Source organism: Ursus arctos, unplaced genomic scaffold (genome assembly GCF_023065955.2).
Source record: "Ursus arctos isolate Adak ecotype North America unplaced genomic scaffold, UrsArc2.0 scaffold_18, whole genome shotgun sequence".
Lineage (NCBI taxonomy): Eukaryota > Metazoa > Chordata > Mammalia > Carnivora > Ursidae > Ursus > Ursus arctos.
The window spans coordinates 11,901,013-11,918,591 of record NW_026622852.1 but is presented as its reverse complement, the minus strand read 5'-3'; the positions used below and the strand labels follow the sequence as shown (position 1 = coordinate 11,918,591).

Here is a 17,579-nt window from a genome sequence, read left to right as displayed (position 1 = left end):
GATCCCTCTTACACTGTTGGTGGGAATGCAAGTTGGTACAGCCACTTTGGAAAACAGTGTGGAGGTCCCTCAAAAAGTTAAAAACAGAGCTACCCTATGACCCAGCCATTGCCCTACTGGGTATTTACCCCAAAGACACAGACGTAATGAAGAGAAGGGCCACATGCACCCCAATGTTCATAGCAGCATTGTCCACAATAGCTACATTGTGGAAGGAGCCGAGATGCCCTTCAACAGATGAATGGATTAAGAAGATGTGGTCCATATATACAATGGAATATTACTCAGCCATCAGAAAGAACAATTACCCAACATTTGCAGCAACATGGACGGGACTGGAGGAGATTATGCTAAGTGAAATTAGTCAAGCAGAGAAAGACAATTATCATAAGGTTTCACTCATTTATGGAACATAAGAAATAGCAGGGAGATTGGTAGGAGAAGGAGGGGAAGAATGAAGGGGGTAAAAAGAAGGGGGAATGAACCACGAGAGACTATGGACTCTGGGAAACAAACTGAGGGCTTCAGAGGGGAGGGGGGTGGGGGATTGGGATAGGCCGGTGATGGGTATTAAGGAGGGCACGTATTGCATGGAGCACTGGGTGTTATACGCAAACAATGAATCATGGAACACTACATCAAAAACTAAGGATGTACTGTATGGTGACTAACATAACATAATAAAAAATTAAAAAAAAAAAAAAGAACACCAGAGAGGGGAGCCAGTTTAACAAAGTAGGATTAAGACAAGGACTTTGGAGTCAGACTGAGTACAAATTCTGGCTCTGTTTCATGTTGGGCAATTTTGGCCCTCAGCCTCCTTATCTGTAAAATGGTACCTCCCCCCTCACTGGGTTAAGCTGATGTAAGGATTAAATGATATAATGTATGTCACAATGCTGGCACAAGATAAACATTCAATAAATGTTGGCTATTTCTATGAGTGCCACATATGCCCAGAAGTTTGCTGTGTGACTGTGTTATGAATTACCTGAGTCTCAGGTTCATTCATAAAAAGTTGGGGGAAAAAAAAAAGAAGGAAACAGATATCTTACAAACTCTTCCAAGTTCCTATACTTAAGGTGATTCTTATTAGATAGAAAACTGAGCTCAGGGAAAGCATACCCTGGCCTTCAGACATAGAAAACTTCTGGCAGTTTCTTCAAGTTACTAGATCTGTTCCTCTTCCTGGAATGAACTTCCCTCTCTTGGTCCACCTGCCCAACATAATACCAAGTACCCCTCCCCCAACTTTATTTTTTTAAAGTCTTTCTCAATCACCCTTTACCTGTACTGCCTCCAAGTATACGTGACCCCTTCCCTTATTTTATATCTCTACTGTGCCCTGTTTATACATTGATCATATCTCATGATACCTTCTTTGCTGCATGTCTGTTTCTTGATTACATGTCCTACTGAATTCTAGCATATGGCTGAACATACAGCATGTGCTTACTTACTAACTGTAGGCCAAATGTCTTTATTTAAAAGTTTTGATTTTTTAAATTCAATTCTTTTGCATATGTTATTTTTTCTAATCCTAGGAAAGACTTCCCTATTCAAAGGCACCACAGCCTCCCAGTGTGCTGTGAAATGGAGCTAGAGCCTGCTGATAAGATCTAATTACATGCTAACTTTGTGATCTAGCAGGATGATTTGGGAGAGCGAGCCATGCTGATGGCAATCTGGCTGGCATTCCCCTTATACAGACTAGATTTTAAGATTTCTGAGGCTGCCAAGGTTTTTCATTTCTTTTGCTTCCATTTCTTAAAGTGCAGAAGGGTGGAATCCTACTTCCCATTTACTCTCACTGCCGCTGGCTTTTGGGTAGCAATTCATCTCTAAATTATGTCATGAAAAACTGGTTTATGTGAAAATGACAAGAAACTGATCACACAATCTCCCAGAATCAGAATATGGGCTCTCTTTACCCTGACAAAAGAGCATTTCTAAGCTAAACTATACACCCTAGTTAAGGGGATACAAAAGGTTAATTTAGTAAAAGTCAATAAATAGGTTACACCAGAAACAATTATATATTCCCTGATACAGAAAAGTTCTGGATTTGCACTGCCTAACTGAAATAGTATTTACCAAAAATCTTTTAAACATCTTCTATGATAAAATGAACATAACAAGTGTTTATTAAGCACCTATTATGTGAAAGGGACTATGCTAGGGAGACTCTAAGAGAAGCCAGGTGCAGCCTCTGCTCTCAATGAGCTTCCTGTCTATTTGAAAAGTCAGAGAGCACTCTACTCACTGCGACATGAAGCAGACCGGGGCCATACTGTGGGTACAGTCCTAATGTATTCACATCACAGAGAAGAGCAGTGAATTCCATCTAGAATAGTAAGGCTAGGAAGGCTCATGAAACTGGTGACGCCTGAGCTGGACTTTCTCAAAAAGTAAGCTGTACAGGCAGAGTGGTGGGAAAGGCCATTCTAGCCCCCTGGAGACTATGAGCAAAGGCATGTGAAAGTAGCTGGTGTATCTGAAAACTTCAAAAAACCTGTGGCTTAGGTGAAGAGGCCACAAAGTTGGAACCAGATGCTGAAGGCCCTGAGTTTTATGCTAAGGAACTTGGATTTTATTTTGTAGACAATGATTCTTGTGAGAGGTTTCTGACAGTTATCTCAGATATAGACCTTTAAAAGGGCTTCAATTCAGATTAAATCAGATTTTGGTTTGGGGAAAAAAAGATTTTTAACATCAATTAGGGACAGTAGGGAAGTGGGAAGGAGGTCTTCCCAATGTCAAAGAAATTACTGCCTGTTTTATGGTTTCAGGCCTCACATTTAGGTCTTTAATCTATTTTGAGTTTATTTTTGTGTATGATGTAAGAAAGTGGTCCAGTTTCATTCTTTTGCAATTGGCTATCCCATTTTCCCAGCACCAGTTGTTGAAGAGACCATCTTTTTCCCATTGAATATTCTTGCCTCATTTGTCATAGATTAATTGAACATATAGGTGTGGGTTTATTCCTGTTCCATTGATCTATATGTTTTAGAAAACATTTTAAAACCAGATTTGAAGACTCCACCTCTATCTTACTGATTTAGAATATCTAGGAGGTCAGACTATAAAACATGTCCCTAAGGGTATTCTGGAGATGTGAACAAGCACACTTGGGCAATGGAGTTCCACCTCTTGTTGGACTGGACAATCAGTTAGCTGAGTCACTAGGCTTATGATTCTTGAATTTCTCTCCCCAGCCCAGACCTTTCCACTGTGTTACAGACTCATATATTCTAGTATCTACTTAACTTCATGAGGATGTTTACACATTTCAAATTTATGCTAAACTCTATGCTAAATTTCAAATGCTTGAGCTAAACTCTACAGTATTCCCTGTATTCATGAATCTAATTCTACCCATTCTTCTACTTGCTCAGGCCCAAAACCTTATGGTCATCTTTGATGTCTCTCTTTGTCTCATACCTCAGTTCTAATATGCCAGTAAATTCTGTCAGCGCTGCATTCGAAACATATCCAGAATCAGAGCACTTGTCACTCTGGTCAGAGCCCCTATCATATCTCACTTGGGTTATTAAAAGAGGCTCCTACTGGTCTCCCTGCTTTCACTCTTGCCCCCTATAATCTATTCTATGTATGAATCCCTTTCAGTGTAAATCAGATCAGGTCACTCTTCTCAAAACCCTTCAATGGGTTCCCCAGTGATGCGTAATTAAAAAATTATTTTCCTCTTCTATAGACTGGAGAAAATCAAAGCTACCTTGCTGGGTTATTGTAAGGATGAGAAATTATGTTCTTAAAGTATGTGGCACTGTGCTTGGCATTTGAGGAAATGCTGAGTAAAATCAAAGCTATCACCAACATGATAAATTCTTTGTTGTATGTAAAGTTGGTTAACCAAGACTTATATTGAACTAGACAAATATAGAATTCTCAGATTATTATGGACAAAAGTGTTTAGGGTTTGTGGATTTAGATATAAAATCTAATGCTGTCTCTAGTATGACACTAGGCACAGGGACAAGACGGCCCCATCTCGGTAAAAGGAACAGAGTTGGTATGAGAGGAAAAGGAGGCACAAGAGGATGTTCAGAAAATTATATATTCTCATCTCCTTCCTCTCTGTCCCACCACCTCTATTGCCTATAGATTTAATCTAAGGGAGCTATAATATTGACTTAATAGAAGTTTCTAGTCTAGGTTTACTTTGATGGTCAAAAGACTATGAATAAAATATTAAAATCCTTTCTCCTTCCCTGTGAATACAAATGACTTTGAGTTAACTCTCTTGCTCTGCTCCCCTGAAGACCTGATAAAGGTGTAATATCACCTATTACCAGGTAATACTGCTTTTGGTAAATTTCACTGCTGATTGATACACTGGGAGGATTATGAGTGAATGATCAGTGCCTGGTGGCAAGCCCTAATTCTAGGCTTCTTTAAGTATAGCGAATCTTGTAACTGGCCATATCCCTTACTGGGACCTGAGAAGTGACAAGTGATACTAGTGATACTGATTCTTATTTAGGACATGGAACCTCTAAGCCCCTTCTCCCCCTGCAACCTGTTATGTTCTCATTCTCTAGTACCCAAGTTGTCCCTTGGAAAGCCAGAAAATAACCCATGGCTGCTGTATGGACTGCTGATAGAACCACCCTTGAAGAAAATGCATGGCATTGCCCTGCATGCTTCCTGTCTTAATGTCCTTCCAAGTGACTGTTATGCCAGGGGAGGCCTAATAGAGTCATGTGGGATAAACTGTCTATTTGAACCTAAAAAGATCCACAAAGTGAGTGTTGTAGAGACTTGGGAGCAATTTGAAATAAACAGTTTCTTACTTTTTGTATTAGTTTCCTAGGGCTGCTGTAACAACGTATCATAAACTGGGCGGCTTGAAACAAGAGAAATGTATTCTAGAGGCCCCTTTCCTATACTTTGCCCTGTGCCTTCCTTCCACTCAGCCACTTAGCTGCTCCTGAGTCAAATTCTTTGTAATAAACCTGTAAATATTAAATAAGTATTTTTCTGAGCTCTGTGAGCCACTCTGGCAAATTATCAAACCCACAGGGTGGGGGTCAGAGGCACCAGAGGCTCAGCCTTGGGACTGGTATCCAAAGTGGGAACAATCTTATTGGACTCAGCCCTTAACTTGTGGGAACAGACACTACCCCCAGGTAGATGGTGTCAGAACTGAATTGTATGGGGCGCCTGGGTGGCACAGTCGTTAAGCGTCTGCCTTCGGCTCAGGGCGTGATCCCGGCGTTCTGGGATCGAGCCCCACATCGGGCTCCTCTGCTGGGAGCCTGCTTCTTCCTCTCCCACTCCCCCTGCTGTGTTCCCTCTCTCACTGACTGTCTGTCAAATAAATAAATAAATAAATAATCTTAAAAAAAAAAAAAAAGAACTGAATTGTATGACACCAGATGGAGTAGGAAAATTGGTCAAAAGAGTTCTGTGGGTCGAGTACAGAGAGAAACAGTTCTCCATGTATGTATCTAAGATAGGATGCAGCACACTCATATGAGTGGGTGTTGAGGTTTTGACAGACATTTGTTGGAAAAACCTTGAGGTTCTTTTTCTAGAAAGCTTCTGTGAAATGTGAAGACATGTGGATCCCAAGCCTCTGAAGACACGGCAAAAGTGGTATTTTCTAAGGGGTTTGGTCGCCAAGACAGCAACAGCAGAGGATGGAGTGTTCTCTTTCCTCAGGGGAAAAAGAGGGGGGGGGGAACACCTGATGTTATCTTCTTTAATTTTTTTTATAATATTTTTAAATTATATTATGTTAGTCACCATACAGTACATCCCTAGTTTTTGATGTCAAGTTCCATGATTCATTACTTGCGTACAACAATGTTATCTTTTTTTAAAGTTTCATTCACTGTAATTCAAAATCAAGGTTTATAACAAATGGGATTTCTCTAGATCTAGAAACCAATAGTCTCTGTGGAACACAGGAAGCTGGAGTAAAGAGGCTAGCACAAAAGTGAGTACAGGGTAGGAGGGGATGCAGGGGTAAGGGTGATGGAAGTGGGTGTTCACTGAAGTGGGGAGGACAGGGATGAGCAGTGAGTCTGTCCTTTTGTACTTCATCTTTCTCCCCGCCCTCAATGATGACAGGAGTGTTTGGGGAGAGACCTTCCACAAATAAAAACAAAATTACAACCTGCTTTAGGGGCGCCTGGGTGGCACAGCGGTTAAGCGTCTGCCTTCGGCTCAGGGCATGATCCCGGCGTTCTGGGATCGAGCCCCACATCAGGCTCCTCTGCTATGGGCCTGCTTCTTCCTCTCCCACTCCCCCTGCTTGTGTTCCCTCTCTCGCTGGTTGTCTCTATATCTGCCAAATAAATCTAAAAAAAAAAAAAATTACAACCTGCTTTAAACTGCTGTATTATGTTCACGAAGTGGCTACTTTCCCTCTTGAACTGTGAAATTTCAAACAAGAAAACACAGTTAACGGCATCTGTCTGTCACAACAGGGAAGAAGAAAAGCCAACCCCCGCTTCTGGCTTGTGTTGAACACATACAACACTCGGAAGGGGCAGTCACGGTACTCCAAGTCACATTTTCATGTTCTAACCTAATGAATGTAGCATTCAGTAGGGAGACCAAAGACGTGGAATAAATTTCCCATATTTAATGAGATGACTTAATTCCTTTCTACCTCTCTATCCACCTTACAGAAACCAAACCTAGTTGCCCAAAGGAGCAGAGATCTGTGGCGGACAAATGCTTAATGATTCCTACGAGTATTCATAAGTGCTACCACCAGGCTTGAAAATTTAGAAAGAACCCTGATAATATTCTTGAAAAACTAAAGATCAGGACCACCATTTCATCCCACAGCTATCATCTCTGAAGGATCTGCTATGTGTAATTCACACACATCATCTTTTCAATCCTCCCAATAATATGAGGAACAGGCTTGGTTTCTCCATCTTATATACAAGGAAAGCAAAGCACAGAGAAATGATGCAAGTTGCCCAAGGACACGTAGCAACAAGCTGAGCCCAAACTGAATCTTAGCTATGTCTCAAAAGCCCACTCTCGTCCCAGAATGCCACTCTGGCTCTAGTTGCTTTATTAACATCTTTGTTAAAATAGGTCAAATTAGGACTTGTCAAGCTTTAGCTATATTTACACTTGTTAGGTGATTAAAAATGCAGAGGTGAGGAAGTGTGATAGATGCTGAGACTTGGGAAGCAGGACGAGTGCCGCACCATGAGTCAGGGGATTGGAGGGCTTTCCATCTACGTGACCTTGGCCAGCTACCTAACCCCCTCTGGACCTCTGCTTCCTCATCTTGAACATTAGAGGACTGGCTCACCTGATTTCTGCAATGCCTTGCAAATTCGAAAATCTCTCATGTGCACACTAGAGTTCACTAGGCACTAGAGTTCCTCATTTACAACGAGGAGGTCCTAGTACACAACCTAATGTCAATTTTCAAAACCAATGAAACTCATCCTTTGCAAAACCATTGCTGAGTTCAAAACCAATAGGTCTTACTTTTAAAACTCCAATGTAAAGATTTTGACTTTATTCTTTTTTTAAGCCTTTTGGTTTTGTTTTTATTTCCACAAGAAGGAACACTACAGCCAGAGTATTTCCTAATGATCTGATTTCTATTTATGGTTCTTTACAAAAATAAGAATTTTTTTAAAGATAAAATAGTTCAAGGAAAAGAAAAAGGTAATTTATTTTCCCCTCTTAAAGAAAATTGTCAAATTTCATTAGGAGTAATCGATTACTTAATACAGCAAACACTGTGAACAAGTATGTTAAAATTTAGAGGCCAAAAGTGATATATAAATGTGTACATACAGCCTCTTTTTAAAAATAAAACAATTAGAACTGCATTCTCCTGTGTGACAGAATCTATTTTCATTTCTTTTTTTTTTTTTTTAAAGATTTTATTTATTCGACAGAGACAGAGACAGCCAGCGAGAGAGGGAACACAAGCAGGGGGAGTGGGAGAGGAAGAAGCAGGCTCATAGTGGAGGAGCCCGATGTGGGGCTCGATCCCATAACGCCGGGATCACGCCCTGAGCCGAAGGCAGACGCTTAACCGCCGTGCCACCCAGGCGCCCCTCTATTTTCATTTCTTACTTATTAATGTCAGGACACATGCTATCGAAGAAATAACACAGGACAGGGTTCAAATTGCAGCTCTGCTACCAGCTCTGTAGGGAAGAGAGGTGCTTACCCTCTCAGCCTCACCGAGCCTGGTTATAAGTGGAAGATGATAATACTTTGTGATAGAATTGCTGTGATTTTATTATGGATGGATGGATATAATCAAAGCAGGTGCTAAATAAATGTGAGTTATTTTCCCCCTTTTGGCTAGAGAAAACTGTGGTTGATAGCCATTTCATCGAAATGGCCTCCAAGAGCTCGAAGTCCGCTTACCTCTTCATTACCTATCAATGCTCAATGATGCCTTTAGTTGGTGCAATAAATTAATTCTGAATTATTTTAACTAAGTCTGTAAAGCCTAGTACAGAGATTACAACTGAAATGTGAGCATAAATCCTCAAATCACACTAAATTAGATCTGGAGCTTAATATTTGCAACAAAATGTATGTAGTAAATAACACTTCAGCATATATTTCACATTGGCAACCCGTGTGTAATGGCCTGATTCGCCCAGGTGAAATCTCAGAGTATCTACAGATCTGAAATGAGCTCTCTGACGCTCCTTACACTGTAGGCAATGTGTTGCCTGGACTTGCACACTAACAGTTACTAAAGGATGCAAAGGATATATACATGGTAGCAAGGATGCGCGTAAATTTCCACCTATGCAGTTTCTTTTGAAGTTAAATATTCTATAAATATTCTTCTAGAGACTGAGGAAAGAGAAGAGGACGGTCTCACTTATACAAATATGTAACTCTAACACTGGATTATGCTACTCTCAACCCAAATAATGGTAATTATATAACACTTCTCTCCAAGGCACCAGAGCTCTCTTATGCCTTGCTGAGTGGGAAGCAGTGGGGAGGTATTTTAAGACACTGGGGGGGGGGTTCCACAGCAGCCCTAAGAGCCCATGAGATGGGCCAGTGAACATCTCCCTCCTCCACAAGGGGTGTTGCTTGTGCCAAAGAGGACTCACAGGGAGCCCTGGGCAAGCAGGCGATTACAGCACAGGAGCATAACACGGCTCCTGCAGCTTGAAAAAATACACAACCCCCACGAGTTACTAATATCATGAGCCTTTGCTTCTTCCGGCCCAGGAAGCAGACAGGGGGTGGACACTTGCACCGTGTTACTGTGTGGGGAGGGTCCTGCAGTGGAACTTCTCCCTGGAGGCCGTATCTGTGGAGGCCTCACCTTACTGTGCATCTTTCTGTGGAGGAATTGCTAGGCAAGCCCCTGAGATACCCCCAGCTAGGCAGGCCCTGCAGACCATTGGCAAGAGAAGGGGGAGTGACATTTCTCAAGCCCCTACAAAATGTCAGGCACTGTGTCCAGTGCTTTTCACTGTCTCATGTTTCAAAGATATCTTCAGTCTTCACTCCCCAGGGAATTTGGGAGACTTCATCATAAGCTGAAAAGATGCAGACAGGTTCTCCTAATCTACTTCCTGCTCCCATGGAAGGTATCCAGGAAGCCAAAAGTGATCAGGCAAATGGCCAGATGACCCCAGAAGACAGTGATATACCTGAAATAGGAGCTTTAGTTGGGGAACAAACAGCCATACTGTATTAGTTTTCCATGCTGCGTAAGAAAGTTCCACAACCTTGGTAGCTTCAAGCCACACTTTTACTATCTCACAATTTCTGTAGGTTAGAAGTCCAGGTGCAATGTACTGAGTCCTCTGTTCATGGTCTCACAAGCTACAGAGGTATCAGCCAGGACATCTTGGTATCAGGAAGCTTGTGTGGGAAAGAATCTGTGTCCCAGCTCACGCAGGTTGTTGACAAAATTTCAATTCCTAGTGGTGGTATCACTAAAGGCCCTGGCTTCTTACTGGCTCTCAGCTACAGCCACCTTTATATTCCAGAGGCTGTCCTCAACTCCCTGACACTTGGCCCTCTCCTCAGGCAGTCGTAACATAATAATTTGCTTCTTCCAGGACAAGTAGGAGAATCTCTCTACTACTAAGAAAGATTTATATAAATAATGTGATCATGGAGGAACATCCCATCAACTTTGCCATACACTGTAACCTAATCAAGGCAACATGGTGCTGATCCCATTAACTTTGCATTATTCTATTGGTGAGAAGCAAGGCACAGATCCCACCTACGCTCAAAAGGAAGGGATTGGGCAAGGGTGTGGGTCATCAGAGGTCATTCTAGAGTATCTTCACCACACATCCCTAGACTAAAGGTATCTCCACATTTTGTAGAACATGACAGTGAAAACAAAATGGACTGTGGACAGAGTCATATGTGAACATTGGAGAAATTACTTAGTCTCTTCTGAAGCTTCAGTTTTCAGAAATGTGAAAATAGGAACAATGATCTGTGTGTGTAAATATGGATGTTCTCTCAATAGCTCCAGCCCAATGACCTTAAACATGAGATTATACACTTTCACGCTTTTTCCAAAGCAACTGTGAACTCTATGAATTGTACATGACACCAAGTAGACATTACATAGACAGTGACAGCTCTGATCCTGGCACGTTCGAGTCTGCAGATCACGAGTCTACCTGGGGGGTCAGCTACTGCTATAGATGGAGCTTCAATGTGCTTAACATGATCTGACTCATTCATTCAATTCAGCAAATTAAACAGCTACTACGCACCACTGTGCTAGGTACTGGGTATATAAATGAGCAAAACAAATACAGTCTTGTCTCTGATGAGTTTATGACACAGCGGGAGAGATAAATAGCACTGATTTAATACTGAGGGCACTATTTGTATATTAAGGATAGTAAACAGGACAGGGTCCCTAGCCTGGTGGAAATTATACTCGACATGGAAAATGTGGGTGATGAGCAGATGATTCTTAAAAAGAGAAAATATGGAATAATTTCAAATGGTGATAGAAGAATAAAAAGGATATGAGAAGAGTGAGAAGAGGCTACTTCAGATAGTGTCCAGGAAGGACCTCATAGGGCGGTGGAATGAAGAGAAGGTGCTGCCACATGGGAGCCAGAAGAAGAGTCCCAGACAGAGAAACTTCATGTGCAAAGAGCCTGAGGCGGGAAGAAGCTGAGCATGGCTGAGGATCGGAGGAAGATAGTGAGAGTGGACGGAGAGCAGCAGAAGCTCAGGGGTAGGGCAAGAGCCAAGTCACGGAGGGCCTCATGGCCAGTAAGTGTGTTCTCAGTTCAGTGGGAAGCCACTGGAGAATAATAAGCAGAGAAATGACGACATAGGATTTACATCTTTATAATGGAATGCCCCAGCTGCTATGTGGAGAATGTAAAGCAGGGGGTAGGAACGGAGGAAGACAGGATTCTGAACAAATAAAAAAATACATAAAAGCAAATACCGTGAGAAATACAAGAAAAGATAAGAACTGGGCTCTCTGACTGCAGTGTGTGAACAACAATCCTGCACTCGGGCTACTTGCATTATGGGGGCAGACACAAGTCATACCTTAACCAGCAAACATGCAATAGAAGGTTAAGCAGTGAGAAATGCCATGAAGAAAAATAACACAGAGAGGGCTTAAAGAGTGATGAGTGATGTTCTAAACAAATGGTCAGGGAAGCCACACAAATAAGAAGACACTCGAGCAGAGACCTGAGTGAGGACGTTGAGATGTGGAAGCAGGTGAAGCCGGCAGGGCTGGCCCCGTCCAGATGGGGGGGGAGGGTGCTCTGTGTCTGAGGAATGGCAGGGAGGCTGGTGAGGCTGGTGCCCAGGGAGCCGATGGAGATGGGTAGGAACATGGGAAATGAAGTCAGATCGTCGACCCTGTAACCCATGATAATGGCTTTCAAATATTATTCTAAATGGGAACCACTGGAAAGATCTGTGGAGGGGACTCACATGCAGGCCTCACGAGAATGCAACAGCGGGGTGGGGCTAATTCAGAGGAGGCTCAGGGAATGGTTCTCAGGGAAGTGATATTAAGACAAAGCAGGAAGGATGAGTAACAGGACAGATGTCAGGTAAGGGGCAGGTGGGCATTCCAAGAAGTGGGAATGGCCAAGTGCCAAGTCCTGCTGCAGGAAAGAGTGTGAGGCAGCAGAGAGACCCCAAGGCCAAGAAGCCTGCAGGAGGATGTACAAGAGGGAGAAGGGACGTGGAAAGACAGAGAGCAGGGACCACCACACGCACGTAGGGGATCAGTGACTCAAGGCTATCAGAGTGAGACTCCATTTGCTTAATTTTCTATATATATGCATATTTTAAATGTCTAATATCTGTTATGATTAAGTACATTTTATATAAAGTCCGGCTTTAGCAGTCTTTAGAGACACAGAAAATGAGTATCAGTGATCTATCAGTGCCACCTGACTTAAAACCGGATCATTTAAGATGCCTCAAATATATTAGGAACCTATTCATTTTCAATATTTTTCCCAAAGATACAGTGAAAACAGGAAAACCCTCCGGCCTGCTCAGTACATACAGTGTATGAATGACACCAGTACCACCCGCCGTATTTTCCTCTTTGATATGTTCATCCCTGAAAGACCTTATTCCTTTCAAATGTAACAACATTTTCCTCACAATTACTTTTGTCATCTGTCCTTCATGCATTTTCATTACTTTTCAATGTCAGGATTTAGGAAAGTAAAAGCTCTAGCTACCAGACTCTGTACATATCCCCTATTAAGAGAAAAATAGATACATTCATTTGTGCACCTAATCAGAAGACATACGGAGGGCAGACAAGGAACCAGGCACAATGCTAAGAGCCCTGAAAAGCAAGACGAATACAACTGAGGACCTGCCCTCCAGGAAACAGCAATTTGAGGATGCTGTGGAGCCAAGGATTTGAATACATGAATGCCAAATAATATATGTATTGATTTCAGTCCCACTGTCACCAAATATCCTACAATCACTGCATTTTCATCTCTGGAAGGAGCCTGTGGGAAAGAAGTATAACAATTTTGATGTAATATCTTCCCAGGGACTAATGAGATATTTCAAAATTAATACAGCTAACTTTTATTTCCACAGGCAACATTCCACAAATGAGATTTAAAATTATTATTAAAAAATTATGAATAGACACAAAATGACCCCGATTTAATACCCCAATCCGAGGCATGCTGGAGAAAGCTAAATCATGCAGGCATTCAAGGAAAGAGCATTTCTGCAGAGAACCAAACCTTGACTGTGCACAGTGTTTTCATGTCCAAACTGCTTTTTATCTACGCATCTTGGAAATTTGCATAGGATTATGCAACTTCTCAGGGTCAGGACAACTCCAGTGCAAACTGAAAAAGCCTCCGTCACAACCACGAAGCTAAGGCTAGGAAGGAAGCACAGCCCAATGTGGCCACGTCCATCATTCTATTTCAGGGGAAGATCTCCAGTGCAATGCCGTGTAACAGATTTGTAGAAGGTTAAAAAAAAAAAAAGATATCCTAGTCTAAAATCAAGGGTTTATTTCTCTCCTGAAAAAAACCACCACCAATATACATAAGCCAAGGAGCTAAACATCAAACATATATCAAAATATAATAAATAGCTTGAATGGCAAATTAGCCAGAGCTGTCCATTACGGGAACCACTGGCCACACGAGGCTATTGATCATTTGAAATGTGGCTAGTCCAACCTGAGTTGTGCTCTAAGTATGAAATACATACTGAGAAGGAAGGGAAGAGTGAAGGGGGGGGTAAACAGAAGGGGGAATGAACCATGAGAGACTATGGACTCTGGGAAACAAACTGAGGGCTTCAGAGGGGAAGGGGGTGGGGGATGGGATAGGCCGGTGATGGGTATTAAGAAGGGCACATACTGCTTGGAGCACCGGGTGTTATACAGAAATAATGAAACATGGAACACTACATCAAAAACTAAGGATGTACTGTATGGTGACTAACATAATAAAAAATTATTATTAAAAAAAGAATAGAAATGTGAAGATTTGAAAAATAAATAAAACGATGAGTTTAAAATACCTTACTTAACTAAGTTGAAAATCTTGTTGAAGTAAATAATCTTCTCAAAAAAAAAAAAAAAAAACCACACACATTGAATTTAAAAACCTAGCCCAAGAATAAAAAAGAATGTAAAATTTCTCAGTATTTTAATATTGGTTAAATTTTGGATATATTGGGTTAAAAACATATTATTCAAATCAATTTTCCCTTTCTTTTTACTCTTTAATGCGGTTACTAGAAAATTCAGAATTACACATGTGGCTTGCATCTTATTTCTATTGGACAATGCTGATTTAGTACTTTTTTCTCCATAAGGCATCAGACTACTCATATAAGAAAACTGACTTATATCTTCTTGAGTGATCTCTGTTCTTTGACACCATAAGAATATAAGGGCTCACAATCAGTACTAATGCTTCTCACGTTTGAACTATTTCTCAGTAGTTTGCAAATTTGTGCTGATTTATGCTGTTCCATTCAGAATATTTCACAATCTGTGGTAGAAGACTTTACAGCTCTCTGGTCTATGTTCTTGAAAGCCCTGGTTCACAGTGCATACCTATAAACCTGTGACCATTCACCCTTGCTCACTTTGTTAGTGGAATTTCCAGAAGGAATTAGCTGTGAAGTCCTCCAGGCTGCTCTCCTCAGGGTGTATGTATCTTAGGTTATTAGGCTGTGAAGTACCAGAAGTCAGGCGCCCAATCTTGGTCCTGTTTCTATCCCTAATACATCTAAAGTTGGTTTTTGCATAAAAATAAATGCATATGATAAATGTTATATGGGAAGAGCTGATGGTTTAAGGAAAAGCAAGAGTTTTTCCTTCTCTCTATATTACAGCAGTTTTATCACTTTAGCCAATGACTGTCAACGGTGTTTCCTAATTCATTTGTTCAAATACCCAAGTGCCACCAGTTGCCTCGAACCAAGCTGGGGACTGGGGACATGGGGATAAGACAGTCACAGTCCTGTCCTTACAGGGGAAGACAGACAAAAGCACACACATAACACACATTTACAGGAAATGTGGCAGGTGCCACCAGGGAAAGACAGCTGGAATTGTGACAGGGAAGTTGACAGGGGAACCTAACTGGTCAGGGTCGAGGAAGGCTTTTAAATGACCTTTATGCTGGACCCAAGGGTACTATTTGCTTGGCAAAGTGGAGGGGGGAAGGGCAAACTAACCATGCAAGGAAGGCCCTTTAAGCCACCTTAAAAATTTGAAACTTAATCCTAAAAGCAATGAAAAGCTATTGAAAGGTTTTATGCAAGATAATGATATGATCAGATTTGCCATTTAAAAACCCCACTCTGGAAGTGGGCAAGAGTGGAAAAGGGGCCTACACAGTGTAGAACATATCTACAGATTCATGAAAATTAATCAGACTCTCTTTGGTCATCATTTCAATAGGAATGGGGTTTTAAGAATATATTAGATGGATATGCTCCACAACCCGCAAGATCTAAAAGCCAGAACACATCCCAGGATACTAATCTAATACAAGATATTCTCAAAACCTTCAAAGTATAAATTTCCACTGAATCTACCAGTCTGTCCATGTACATCTGTTGGCTGGCATCAGTCTCTGTCCTGACCCAAGCTAGATCTCGCTTATTCAGGACCAGCATCTAGTGATACATACTGGTTGACCCACTTCCTGGGGTCACTGAGAGGCCGAGTGGTCAAAGTATTTACCAAGAATGAGTTTGAGAATATTCTTTCTGCTCTTCTGCATCCAAAGACTGGGTGCCCCTGAGTGTTTGCTAGACTCCTCCATACCCTTGTCAAGGACACTTGGATAGTGAACAAATGTACTTGACCAGCCACTTTTCCAAAGTGCTATAGCCAAGTGTCTGCTCTCAGGGTAAGAACTGACGGAGAAACTAAATCATGTCTATCACAGACCAATTAAATATAGATTGTTTAAATTCTATAGAATAAGTATATGAAATTTTGTTTTGTTCTGGACTCTTCTGGGTGACAAAACACTTGTACGCATATGTGGCCTGTCCATATATAACTGCTTTTCTGAAACCAACCTGGGATTGCCTGGTGATGACCTTAATTGTTCTTCTTGGAGGCAGATGTCCGTTCAGTTTTCAAATAGCCATAAAACCAACATGTTGGCAGCTAATAAGCACATTCAGCATATTATTAAAAATGTCCTTTCTAAAAATTCTTATCTCCCCTGTTACCTCCTCCTGTAATCTTTTTTATTAAAATAAAAATAAGTCTCAATCCTACTATTTGTTTCCTTTCTGAATTTCTGTTGTATCCACTCTGACTGGTTCCAATTCTGACTTCATCCCTTCCTAGGTGTGTGACTTTGGAAAAGGTTCTTAAATTCATGGGCCGTTGTTTCTTCCTGCAGAAAATAAGGCTAGCCCACTGTATTAGTTTTCTAGGGCTACCATAACAAATTGCCAAAAACTGTGTGAGCTAACGCAACAAAATTTACTGTCTCATAGTTCAAGAGGCCAAAAGCCTGAAATCAAGGAGTCTGCAGGGTTGGTTCTTTCTGGAGGCTGGCTGGGAGAATCCTTTCTTTGCGTCTCCCAGCCTCTGGCAGCTCTTGGAATTCCTTGGTTTGTGGCCACATTACTCCAGTCTCGGCCTCCGCTTCACAAGGCTTTCTTCCCCGTGTCTCTATGTTTTCCCTTCTTACAAAGACACCAGTCATTGCTTTAGGGCCCACTCTAACTCCAGAATGAGTTCATCTCAAGATCACTAATTACATCTGTAAAAGACTCTATTCCTAAATAGGGTCATATTCTGAGATTCTGGGTGGCCTGAATTTTGAGGGGCCATACCATTCAACACACTATACCTACCTACAACAGAGTTCCATTATACTCAAGAACACTGATGGTTTCCTCTAAGGATTTGTGTTACAATGGATTTTTAGTCCCTTTTCCATAATTAGGAATTGTTCAACTGTGTGTTATTTTTCCAATCAGAAAAAAAAAAAAAAAGGTTACTTTTAGAGTTGAGACAGTGTATATAATTAGCAGGGCCCTAAAAATGCATTAGTGCTCAATAAATAGTCTATTTTCCCTCCCTTGCCCTATAATTATCTTGGCCTTACAACAATGAGTTACCAGCACAACTCATGTGTAAATCCCAGGAGATCAGAGAGCACTTCAAAGTTCTCTGCAAAGATGAAAACAAATTTCTTGCCCTTATTCAATGATTTCTTATGGTGAGGCAGGTTAAGCAGCTCTTTCCAGAACCTGACCTATCACGTTGTGCTAGGAATACTAAGGAATAAATGACCATCTAAGAGATCCCTGCATCTCTGTGGAACGACTACAAAGTTCATAAAGAAGGCTCTGGTAAAAATTAGGAACTTCATTTTTGCCACTCTGCCTAATTTGCTCACCATCTGGTTCACAATCAGTTATATTCCTAGTTCCTCTAGCTTACTATACTTACTTCTGTATTTTCCTTCCTTACATAATCCCATCTCTGATGTATTTAAGAAGAAAAAAAAAAATCAAGACTGTTACTCCTACAAGGTTTGTTCATCTTGGAACCAGCGCCTGTGCTACCACAGGTCAATAACGCTCGGCAG

At 41.4% G+C, this 17,579-nt stretch overlaps 1 protein-coding gene across 2 annotated transcripts in view; it reads right to left on the bottom strand.

Moving 5' to 3' along the window:
• Positions 1 to 17,579, bottom strand: part of SH3GL2 (SH3 domain containing GRB2 like 2, endophilin A1) — a 205,331-nt gene that overhangs the window by 19,286 nt on the left and 168,466 nt on the right. The window lies entirely within an intron of this gene.